At 40.2% G+C, this 10,447-nt stretch overlaps 1 long non-coding RNA gene across 2 annotated transcripts; it reads right to left on the bottom strand.

Moving 5' to 3' along the window:
* Nucleotides 1–1,756: 1,756 nt before the first annotated feature.
* On the bottom strand, nt 1,757–8,177 carry LOC119007819. Of its 2 annotated transcripts, XR_005071236.1 has the most exons (4): nt 7,960–8,177; nt 6,642–6,731; nt 3,079–3,320; nt 1,757–1,864 (listed from the first exon to the last, which is right to left on the bottom strand). It is a non-coding gene; the product is annotated as an uncharacterized LOC119007819 (long non-coding RNA). The 2 variants fall into 2 exon arrangements; XR_005071237.1 differs by lacking the exons at nt 6,642–6,731; nt 7,960–8,177 and adding an exon at nt 3,821–3,930.
* Nucleotides 8,178–10,447: the final 2,270 nt, after the last annotated feature.

Raw genomic sequence — 10,447 nt, 5'->3', positions numbered from 1 at the left:
CGCGGTGGAGAATGAATGTAAGAACAACATGTGAGATATTGTTAAAGCACACTAACATTTTCTACAGTTTTCTTGCAGGAGCTTTTCATGCTGGCTTTCTAAATAAAACACAAACGTAGCAACGTCAGAAGCAGTTAATACAGCAATCGCTCCGTGCGCCTGTCTCCATGGTGATGGATGTGTCCAACCATCTGATACTTAGTCACAGAAAATAAAGTGCAATATATAAAATATAAGTTTGACCACACATGAACAAACAGACACACACAGCCAGAGTCCCATATGAAGAAAGTGAGTCCGTCGTTGCTGTGGAAGTGAAGGGGATTCCCTCTGAATCTGTGGAGGTTTGATTAATGAGCAGTGAATCATGGAGGTTGTGAAGGACAGCCTGTCATTCTGCCCTCTCAGCAGCTGTGAGTGATGTTGCTGTCTCTCACTCCTATTCATACTCCACCTGATGTTTACGTCTCGCCATCAAAGAGAGTTAAACAACCATTAGTCATATCTTAATTAATATGTTTTTCCCCATTCATACAGATGTTGACGAAGGTTATCAGTCATCTCAATCATGGTACTTCTTCATGTGCTGTATCTTAGGCAACTGGACGTTCAGTTTACTGAAAACATTTCACCTCTCATCCAAGATGCTTCAAGTTGTAAGTTCTAACTAACTGGAGGGGAGCTGCCAGCTTTTAAACTCTGCGAGGGAGTGTCCTATTAGAGCTCTCTTATTTTGCCATGCAATATTGTGTTGGTGACATCATTTGGAGCTTAGTAGTGATAGGTCATCCAGACCCCGCCCGCTCAATCAGGAGACAATCATGACGTCACACCTCCTTTTTATAGCATCAGATAACTCATCAAAACCAAATTTAGCAGAAAAATAATCATTTGAACATATGCAAGTGTTATCTAAAATGACACAAACCATTCTTCTTGAGTTTTTCTTTTTCTTTTTACTCACTAGTTTGTAGTTCTGCACATGTCACATCTGCTTACATGTAGGAGGAGGGACTTACTGTAGCCAGCCAGCAGGAAGTGATCTAGGCTTCACTCTTGAGGAGCTGTCTGGATGGAGATGGGTGCTTGTCCATCTGTTAATGGTCTCTTTTGTATTAACGCTCTCCGTACCTGTGCAATACTAGCACAGTCTCATTCCTAACTTGGCACCTAACATAGGCGATGTAGGTAATTTAGCTGGTTAAAATTCTGCATTCACATGAGCTGACTTGCTCCTGTAGTATGACTTAAAACCAAGTCACTCTTGACTGGAACAGTCCACCATTTGATCTATCCCCAACCCCTGACGCGCAGAATACTGCATGCACTGCATAGAAACTGTGCACAGGAGTGAGACAGCCCCAAAGAGAGTGGGATTAGAGTCTGACATTCCATATTTCACTCTACTTTGCAAAAAAACTCCACCAAAGTAAGTAATTGAATCTTATATTCAATATCGAGATGTGATGTTTATGAAAGCAAGAGAAGGCCTCTGCCAGTGTGGCGAGATAATTCCATTTGTTTCCAATACTGCTGAGCTTGTTCTCTAGAAACAAGGACTGCAGTCTCACAACAGTGAAAAAAAAACCAAAAACCAAAAACCAAAAAAAAAACAAAACAGAATAAGGCACTCCATTCCATCGCTATCAAGAAAATTACACTCAAAGTCAGAAGCGAAGAAGAACATTCTTCATACACGTTGACTTGCATTTGCATCAAGTTAAAGTTAGTCACACACCACACGCAGAGTCACTTCTTCAGGGACACAAGAATTTTCCATTTATTGTTTTTGTTCCGCGTACAGCACCAGTCGATCGCGTTCCCATTTGTGTGTCAGGCAGGTGGCTTTGAATGTGCAGCCTGACTGTGGAATAATGAGAGACGTATTCATATTAATGCACCGTGGTGACTTAAAAGAAGACTTGAAAGGGAGTCGTGCTCTGCTCTTGCTTTTGAGTCTGCGTGGGCTCTGAAAAAGGTGTGTGTGTGTGTGTGTGTGGGAGGAGAGGTTGACTGTCAGTGACTGAGGATCTTACTTCAGTGTCCAGCCAGAGAGAGAGAGAGAGAGATACAAAGATACAGAGAGTGAGAGAGAGAGAGAGAGTGGAGGCGTATAGAGAGGAGTGGGTGGAGGAAGAGGCCTTGAGAGGGTTGGGAAGATGAATGCGGGGGAAGAGATAAACACAGGCAGGAAAAGATGGAAAGGAGTGGAGGTGCACCTCGGTACACACGAAGGATACGAGAGCTTCACTGCTTATTGGCTATAAAACCCCACGAGTCAGTGTTCAGTGGTTGTTACGAAAGCCTGGGTGGTAACATCAGCCTGTGGTGCTTACAGGTCCATGGCTGGAATGAAAGCTCATGATTGCACTGTTAAAAAAGAAAGTCAGTGTTTTATTTTACAGCCTAGTTTAACTGGTTTATTTCATTGTTTTGTTCTTGTTACGCCCAGGGGTGCACCGGAGAGTAAACATAATTTCTAGTGCTCACAACCAGCGGTTTTGTCCTCTGTCCTGTCTTCAGGATTGCGCAGAGCGACCATTTACCTGGGCTCCGCTCATCCTACAGTGATACCTCGAAATTTATGGTTGCCTTGTTTTTTCGTGTGTTTTGTGACATTGTGTGTTTTGTGACTTCGTGCCCCAGAATATGATAAGATACAGAATATGATGCCGTTCTCTTCTAGCATCAGCTTCGGAGGTGCATGTCTCCGCTGTTAAGTGCTACATCTGGTTAGACTTTGAAAATAAAGCTTTCTTATAAATAGTTCACTTATGATAGATTGCCATCAATGTTGCCAAAAGGTCTCAATTTAGTTCGGGTTAGGCTCCAAAATGAGGCTACTTGGTTTGGTTTAGGGCAAGATCATACTTAGAGGCATGGGGGCCACTGACCAGATTGCTGTATTTGACACGTTGAGATTGAGAATGTATGTACATATAGTCTTAGTTTAAAATGTTTTCACCCCATTTTGCTACGATTGGGAGCATTAGTCGATCGACAAAGGCAGCTCCCACTGTAATTTATCTCAATCTGACTTCAACATCTTAATTAACAGAACTTTTTCAACACACAAACCTGAGGCTAGATGGACGTGGATATCTTTCCAACAGTCAGTGACAGTGATAAACATCACCAGCAGTTACACTGCTGTACCTGGGGGATGCCTCACACTGCCAAAGGACTTTCTTCTCTTCTTCAGACTTCATTACCTCATCATGTAATGTGAATCTTGGACGCTCAACAAAGTTTGTGGTGTTGCCACGGTACGTCACTGTTCCTCCACATGCATATATACATCATCAGTGCTGATCTGAGAACTGTAAAAGACGAAAATATGTTATTTAAACTGAAATAGGTTGTGTTTTCATGTGTTTAAGAGAAGTGAGACTATGCACATATTAAAATGTAACAATTACTACTAACAAATACTTTTTGGTAGTGGAACGTTTACTATCTTTAACTCCTCCTGACCTGAGATGATGAAATCCGAGTCTCAGCACTGCCATAGATCTTTTGCACAGTATTTTGATTGATTGTCATAGCAGGAAAACTATACATTTCCCCCTTATGATATAACTGGTGACTCTGTACTTGTACACCCAAGTGGTGTGTAGCCAATATTAAATGTGTTAACCTGGTCACAATGTTGTGTCAAAGGTTCTACATTGATAATTGATTATGTTATCGAAGCTGCATTGACGGTAGATGTTGGTTCTTTAGTGATTCACTGTTTTACAATGATACAGTTGAGCATTTTTAAGGGGTTCACTTCCCATGCATGTGGATTACAGTTTACTTTAAATATTCTGATATCCACCTGTGCACAATAGGTTTGACTGAACTGGCGAAGGGCTGTGAAATAACCCTCCCATCTTCCTCTGCGCTCCCCCTCCCCTCTGTGTAGAGATAACCATGGGTGGTGTGTGGGAATGAGTCTGCAATTACAACGAGGAAATATATTAATTTATTGAACTGTAAAATCAATTGTTACAGTGCACGGGGGAAAAAAAGAAAAAAAAAACTGCAATTATGTTGATGTTGAGCCAAAAGGGATTTTAGGGTCTGGGAACACTGATAAAGCATCGATCGCTTCTCTTTTTATTTCTCCGCTCATCTATTTTTTTCTTTCCTCTGTGGGCTTCCCTTGTTCTTTTGCCTCGTTCTGACTCTGTACATGTCCGTCTCTCCTGCCCTTTGTGGCTTCATTATTTGCAGCTATCGGCTGGGAGTGGTTACACAAGCAACATAAACATCGAGTGTTTGCTAATACTTAGTGTCGCTTTATGCAGATGAAATAATCAAAACTCGATATCTGTCATATGATCTTCTCCTCCCTTCCTTTCTCGTCTTATCTTCACTGTCTAACCTGCCCTCACACTGTTAATCTTACAGCTATTATAGAGGTCCTATTGTTAGACTTTTACTGAGCTTCTGTTTTATAATTTGGCCTTACGTTTAATCACTGTCTCTTTGTGGTTTGCATCCCTTATTCTCCCGGGAAAATGAAGGTGCACTCATGCCAATGTTCTCCTTTGCCAAGCAAAAGTAGCTATTATCACTGCACACAAGGAGGGGGTGTTATTGATCTGCTAACTTTGTTCCAAACCTTGGTAACAGATAGAATTTCTTTTGACCCAATGTATCATCAAAGAGAACAATGGAGAAAAATTCTGCTCCTGTCTTGGTTTTCTTTCTTCCAACTTTACGCTCATTTGTTGTACCAAGGTTATCGCCTGAAAGAGCTGCTTTCTGTACGGTTAGGCTGGTGATGCTCAAGTGAGAGAGCACAGGCCAAGGCCAATAGTCTATGGTCATATGTAAATCTGCAAGCACAATATATTTATATATTTATATATATATATATATATATATATATATATATATATATATATATATATATATATATATATAGTTGTGACTAGCCTCAATTTGGATGTAAGAAAGAATATAATTAGTTGCATGATATGTTTGTATTTGTATTTTCACAGCCTGGTGTTGTTACAAATGTGGCAGTGTTACCAGTGTTACAGTTGCACCACCCCCAAGTGCTCCACAACAACAGCTCTGTGTGTGAGCAACTACATTTCAATCCAGAGAGACTTAATACAAGCAAGGAAGTATCTACTTACATGTTCAGTAAAGACGAAATTAGTATATAGTGTTTAGTAATTAGAGCCCATCCTGACGTTACTGTATTTCGAGGGGGAAATAAAGCTATGTGTGGGAGGATCCCCCCTGATGGAGTATAGACACTGGTGGTGGTGACCGGATGCAGAGAATGGTTGAGATCTCAAAGGATGTGAGGGGGCATGGGCACCAAATTTCATGAAAATAAGGTTTGTAGATTTTTCTGTAATCCTGTTGACACACAGACAAACATACCAACAAATAAGCTAGAAAGGCACTCAGTAGTGCGCATACCTCTGCCATGGCCTAGCAGTCCCCTCCAAACAAGCCTTATCCAATATTTAAGCTATACTGTGTAACTTTTCGTGTAACTTAAAATAACAGCCTCAGAATCATTTTGATGCTACAGGGTCTTGTGATAGGGTGAATGTTGGCTCTGTCAAAGCCATAAGAAGGCCAACACATTGTCATGATGTGATGATTTTTGATTGTAGTTAGCACCTACATTACTTCTGACAAATTGTTACAGACCTGGGATTTACTACAGTGGTGTTGCACTGTAGGGGGCACCAAATAGCACAACATGCCAATTTCTACATAAAGTTGCTTTAATATATATATATATATATATATATATATATATATAATATATATATATATATATATATATATATATATATATATATATATATATATATATAAAAAATGGGCTAGATCAGGATTTTACTGAGATCTTTAATTGCACTCACTCATAGATAACAGCCACACCTCTTAGTTTTAGTCAAGATCCATCCATCATTCCCTGAGACATTTACGAATATGTCGAATAGCGGCCTCTCTCACAATATTAAGAAAATTACCAAAGGTGATCTCCCTGTATCACTCTAATTTTAAAACTGCTTAATGTAGAAGTAAATAAGAAAAAAATCCTGGATCAATGTATTGGGGTGGGGTGTATTCTGACTCATCCTCCATCCAAGTTTTATGTAAATCCGTTCAGTAGATTATTTTTAATTCTGCTGACAAACCAACCAACCAAACCGACAAATGGATACAGATAAAAAAAAAACAAAAAACAAAACTTAAATACATAGAATCAGTGTTTAAATTATATTTGTCTTTGCCACTGCATGGTCAACTTAGTTTTATCTACTTTGGATGATTTGGAGGAACAAAGCTGGTGTTCAAACAGTGAATTTGTCATCTCTGTAGTTTACAGAAAAGATTTGAACCTGTTGAGCAGAGAGTGTGTGTCAATAAAAACAGGTGCCCACTGTGTACACACAGGCGTACTGAATGTTTGTTCCTTTTTTTTATTTGATAGTGATGCAAGTTGCAAATGATGTGCTGCACAGATGTCATGGATAGTGTATATTTTCAGCCCTGGTTGGGTTATTAAATGTACAGTGAAATGGAAATATTTAACATTCAATGGTATGTATCTTAAAACCACAGTACACAAAATATATGAGAATAGGATAAAACGCACATACCAGATTAGATCAACACACCTGATTCAAATCATCAGCTGCCCATGAAGCCCCGCTGAAGCCTGATAGTGACTCAGTCATTTTTATCCAGTGTGTTGGGGCAGGGAACATCTGTTGAACACACTGTGTTACCTAATATTTCCTGATGTAGTTAAAGGTTTGTTAAAAAAAGCAAATAAATAAATAGCAGTGTACAGCATAATAATGAAGAGTTCCTAAAACTAATTTTCATATATCATCCTTACAGATGTGCTGGAAATCACTCAGATTAAAAAAAAAAAAAAGCAAAGTCAAAGTCTTAAATGTTACCCAAACTGTATGTTGTATGAGCCATCACAGTTCACAGATGGATGTCCCTGTTTTAACTTTGACCTTGTGTTGGTTTGATTCCCCTGGTCTGCATGTCGAAGTGTCCTTGGGCCAGATACCGAACCCCCAACCGCTCTACCACCGATTATTCAGATAAGGAGAAGTGCATTTTTAAAAAATATTATATCATTGTATTTCTGATTTTGTATCGCTATCTCATTGATATTGTAAATATAAAAAATTCTAAGCTTGAATTTCTTCTACATAACTACACAGTGACCCTTTGAGTCAGTATGACCAGAAAACACCCATTAATGGCCCTTCATAAGATAGACAGAATTTACAAGGTGATATGTGTTTGGATCTGCAGAGCTTTGTGTATTTCCCATTGTTTCTCCTGTGGTCTCCTGTATGTTCGTCTCCCTCTGTCTGTCAGTGTTATGTCTCAGGCTGGGCGTGGCTGACCTACATTCTGCTCATCAGTCAGACTCTTCTCACCTGCTGCTCCACACACCTGCGGTCCGTCTGCACTGATCACCAGTTACCTGTCTTAAGCCGGTCTTCCCCTCAAGACTTCACCAGCTCGTTGTGAAACCATCCATTGCAACACCAAGGCCTGGCTTTAAGTATGTTTTGTGCAATTTGGCTCTGCTTTCGCCTGCCTAACCCCCCCCCCCCCCCCCCACTGCTGACCTGCCACACTCACCTGTTGTCCCTGCTCTGGACTTTCTGAGAACTGCTGCTTCCTCATTTTGAACTCGTTGATTTTCTCATTAAAAATAGTTTTTTTTCTGTCTAAACTCATGCCCCCAGTGTCTGCAATGTGGGCCCATTTTGAATACTGCTTGAGTATAACAATGTGGTGCTGCATTTACAGAGAAGAGGGAACACGAGTGTAACTTTGTGTTTAGCCATCCATAGAAAATGATTGTAATGCTACTTTATGTGTTAAAGTGAAATAAACACAACAGTTAAAAAGGGAATGAGCGTTCTTAACAAAACATACTCAGCACTTTTCACAGGCACTTACTTTCCATTAGAGTGGTTGTTTCATCCCGCCACTGATTTTTCCTCTTTGTCCTCCCTCTGCCAGCATTACCTCCTCTTCTCTGTCCCCCGTCCAGTCTCCCGCTATAATCCAGTCTGTGGTGTGCGGCCACAGACTTTCTTGCTAATGAACAATTGTGTCTTTGACACTCACCTCACAGCAGCGGGGCTATAGAAAGAACAATGAGGCCCTGCCAAGTTCTCAGCCAGTTTCCAACCTCCCAATGTCAAACTTTGGAGTGCTGCCTTAAAGCGCGAGTACAACAGAGGCAGGGGACATGTTAGATTCTAAATGTTCAGGCGCACAGGGGGCTCCAAGAGATTGTGCGGATTTCATTTGAATTTCCTGTGCTTAATTCAAACGCTTCTGCGTGTGGACAGAGGAAGCAGGCATGACGTGTTAAAGAAGTGGAAGCTCAAACCTAATGGATTTTCTCCCCTTGCTGTTCACCACAAAGCTTTTTCTCTTTGGTTTGTTGGAAGCCATCAGCAAAATAACTTTCTTCAAACAAAATCTTTGACAATTTGTGCATCTAAACTGAGGGCAAATATAATTTTACTTGCATATGATTGGTTAGACAACCCCGATTTGGCTATTTTGCCACTGATTGTGTTAAATGTTTTTTATATGCACAATCCAATGACCCCAACACAGGCTAACATGTTACCATTATTTATCAACCATTTTTTGCAATTGTATATTTCATGCTTAATGTATATCCCTGGAATGTGGTATTGCTGACTCATTATACACCAGCTACCAGCAAAGTCTACAAACTTTTTATACAGGCAAACATCAACCCTTTACATCCACTGATCATTATAAACAATAATGGGAAATGACATGAAATGGATTACATTTTGTTAGTGTTTGCTGTGCCTGTGGCATTATAATCCTTACGTGTGAATATTCACAATATTTTTACGAGGTGATTTTCCTTCTAAACTAGTTCTTATGAGCAACAGATTTTAAATGTATCCAGTAAAACCCACAGCATTTCAGTCATGCTTGGTTAAATTTCCGTGCAAGAGTCTTTCAAAATGCCCCTGTAACACAGTCAATAACATGTTATGACATTAAATGAGTAAAATGATATAATAGAATGAGAACACTGTATAGTTAAGAAAAATGTAATTTAGTAAATCACGATAACTATGCTGACATCACTCATGACAAAAACACATTTTCTAAGTGCTGCTGTGGGCTGGAGCTGTGTTTGAACTTAATTTTTTTCATAGAGTAGAACGGCTGCTTGAATTTGGTCCAAACCCTTCAGCCACAACAGATCAATACAGGCAAATTATTGCAGGACACGATAGGAGATACTATCAGAGACCATCTGGCTGCTTGCAATACTTAAAACACAAAAGATTTTGCGGGTGATGGGGACAAAGGCGATGTGTAAAAACAAGCGGGAGGTGGGGAGGCTGCTGCAGCATCCTCGGCTCCTGTCTGTCCTGCAGCTGTGTCTGCGACGATGCTGTGTGGAATAGTAACCTGTTGAGACATTCCTAATTGTCAGGTGTCTAGCAGATGGATGCTAAACAGTTACTAAGGTAGCTTGCTGGTAGGCTGCTAGTCATTCCTAGGCTGTTAGGTGGGTCAACTGGTGGTTGCTATATGGTTGTTATGGTTTTAGCGGCAACGAAGGTTGTCAGTCGCCAAATGGTTCCTTAGTTAGTAGATGTAGTAGCTCATTGGTGGTTATATGTTTGCTTAGTTCTTACCGAGCAACAGGCAGAGTTAACATATGACTTTTGAATTTTTAGTAACGCGGTCAATTGGTTGCAATGTGGTTACATGACACTGTAAACTACACAACTACAGGGCTAGATGCCTGTATGTCCATGGGTACATGGCAAGCATGAGCTGACAGTAGCTAACTGGGATATATTTTATGTTGGGTGCACAGTCAATATTGTCTCAGGGGAGGTTAAGGTCAGTTTCTAAAATACTTTTAGCTTTTTGTATTTCATTGTAGAAGTCTTTGAGGACACTATGCAGAGAACACATTTCCCAGTCGGAAACCAAAAGAAATTGGTGGACAGCAAACATTGTGCAACATAAAAAATCAGGAGTGATTTCAGGCAGATGCATGTAGCAATAGGAAAATGACACCTGCTGCATTACAAAACCACTTGATTTCCCCTTACTGATGCCCGAGCAATGCTTCCCTAAATGCTTCTGATGGTAGCACATTTTCTAAATACAGTATCAGAGCTTTACAGGTGTATTGTATTATTGTTTTGGCTGAGAGCTGAAACAACATATTAAAAACAACAAAGTATATTGCATTGTGATTTCAAATTGTTCCACTCCAGATGGCCTTCCATTGAAGATGGCCTCTCCTTCATGACTTATTCAGTTGTATTCGGCAAGATGGACGACTCTATCCAGCCGTCTTTCTGACATTTGAGCACCACTCACGCTGTGATCCTTAAACATATCACCACAAGAGAATTTCGGATTC

Source organism: Acanthopagrus latus, chromosome 18, assembly GCF_904848185.1.
Source record: "Acanthopagrus latus isolate v.2019 chromosome 18, fAcaLat1.1, whole genome shotgun sequence".
Lineage (NCBI taxonomy): Eukaryota > Metazoa > Chordata > Actinopteri > Spariformes > Sparidae > Acanthopagrus > Acanthopagrus latus.
This window is presented reverse-complemented; position numbering and strand designations above follow the sequence as displayed.